This window comes from Equus caballus, unplaced genomic scaffold (genome assembly GCF_041296265.1).
Source record: "Equus caballus isolate H_3958 breed thoroughbred unplaced genomic scaffold, TB-T2T unassigned-0001747, whole genome shotgun sequence".
Lineage (NCBI taxonomy): Eukaryota > Metazoa > Chordata > Mammalia > Perissodactyla > Equidae > Equus > Equus caballus.
Window position 1 is genome coordinate 25,001 of NW_027222193.1, and position 2,052 is coordinate 27,052.

The 2,052-nt window shown below is 80.9% G+C and overlaps 1 non-coding gene across 1 annotated transcript; it reads right to left on the reverse strand.

The window, feature by feature from the left end:
- Positions 1 to 990: 990 nt before the first annotated feature.
- Positions 991 to 1,143, reverse strand: LOC138922613 (5.8S ribosomal RNA). The gene has a single exon (XR_011435736.1). It is a non-coding gene; the product is annotated as a 5.8S ribosomal RNA (ribosomal RNA).
- Between the last annotated feature and the right edge of the window lie 909 nt (positions 1,144 to 2,052).

Sequence of the window (2,052 nt, forward strand, 5' to 3'; positions counted from 1 at the left end):
CCGAAGGAGGGCGGGCGGGCGGGCGGGCGGAGGGACGCGGGCGGGCGGACGGGGGCACGAGCCGGCGGCACGGGCGAGGGGCCCCGCCGGGGAGGAGGGGGGCGGAGCGGGACGCCGCCACGCGCACGGCGGACGCGTCGCGGCGACGCGGGGGAGGAGAGCGCGGAGGGGCGGCGGCGGGCGCGGCGGGGCCGGCGGTCGCCCCCGACCGCCGACCTCCCGCGCGCGTCCCACCGCCTCCCGACACCCGCCCCTCCGCCGCGAGCCGCCACGGCCCGTCGGGCGGCGGACGCGGCGCCCGCCCGCCCGCCCGGGGCTCGGGGCACGCAGCGCGGCGCGGCCGCGACCCGGGGGAGGGCGCGCGGCGGCGGACGACGCCGCGGCGTCCCGCGGGTCACCGCCGGGGCACGCGTCCCCGGGGCGCGGCCCCGCGCACGCGACTCGGCCTCGGCGCGAGCCACCCCGACGGGGCGAGGCCGGGGAGGGGTCACGGTCCGGGACCCGGGCGCGCCGGGGACCGGCGAGGGGCCGGCCGGACGCACCGGGACAGACCGCCGACGGGGGCGAGCGGCGACCGGACAGGCGGCCCGGACGCGGGCCCCCCGAACACGGCGGCCCCGACCGCGCGCCGCGGGACCCGTCTCGTCCCCGCCCCGGCCACCCCGAGGCCGCGTGCGGCGCGAGGGAGCCCCCGAAGGCACCGTGGCGGCCACGGGCACCTCGGCGCGAGCTCTCGCGTCTGCCTCTCCCTCGACTCGCGGGCGGCGGCCCCCACCCCGGGACCCCGCGGCGCCGCCGCCACCGACCCCCACGCGCCTCCGACGACCGGGCGCCGGGGCGCGTGGGAGGAGGGGCGGCCGCGCGGGGCGGAGGAGGGGCACCGCGTCTGCACTTAGGGGGACGGAGGGCCCGGGGCGGGCCCTGCGAGAGACCCCCAGCCGCGCACCCCGGGGCAGGCGACACCCACCCCGGGGGCGATTGATCGTCAAGCGACGCTCAGACAGGCGTAGCCCCGGGAGGAACCCGGGGCCGCAAGTGCGTTCGAAGTGTCGATGATCAATGTGTCCTGCAATTCACATTAATTCTCGCAGCTAGCTGCGTTCTTCATCGACGCACGAGCCGAGTGATCCACCGCTAAGAGTCGTACGAGTTTGAACGGCGGGGTCCCCCCGCAGGGCGGGGGGAGAGCCCGCCCCTGGCACGGCACATCCCCGGAGGGTGCCTCCGGCCGGCCAGGAAGACACAACGAGACCAGACTCCGTGAGGTCGGAAGGTTGGACGACGGGGCGTCCGGCACGGGCCCCGCGGGGCCGTGCTCGGACACCCCACAGGCGCCCGGGGGCTCCCGCCTCGCCCGAGGACGCGGGGCGCGCACGCGCACGCGACGACACGACGGCCGCCGGGGACGCCCCCTCCCGACGGCCGCCGCGACGGCGGCGCGGCGCCCCCCGGCCCGGCGAGGCGGAGTCTGGGGGAGAAGGGCCAGGCCTCCCGACTCCCCGCGGGCCCGACCGCCCCGACCCAAGGCGGACGGGCGAGGCCCCCCAGGGGTCTTTAAACCTCCGCGCCGGGACGCGCTAGGTACCTGGATGGGGGGGAAGCCAAAGAAACGGACGAGGCGGAGCGGGTAGTGCCGCGCGGCCACCGCCTCGACGCCGCCCGCGCCGCCCGCGGCCACCCGGGGACGGACGCAGGCCTCGGCGCTGCCCGCCCGTGACCGAACCCCGCCGCCGGGCGCCGCCGACCGACGACCCCACTGCGCCCACGGCCCCCTCGACGCCGGGCGGGCCCCCTCGCGTCCGACGCACGCCACCAGACCCGACCCGACTTTCCCCCCCGGGGACCCTCCCCGCACCCGCGTCCCAGGCCCCTCTCGCCACGGAGGGCGAGGGGCTGCGGCGGGAAGCGGGGAGCGAGCGGGCAGGGCGAGGGGGGTGGGCGGACGTGGCCGGCCGGACGCGGGCGCCCGGGGCGCCGAGGGCGGGCAGAGACGCGGAGGCACCATCGGACGGACGACGACGCCGACGGCCGGGGAACGGCCCAGGGCGGGCG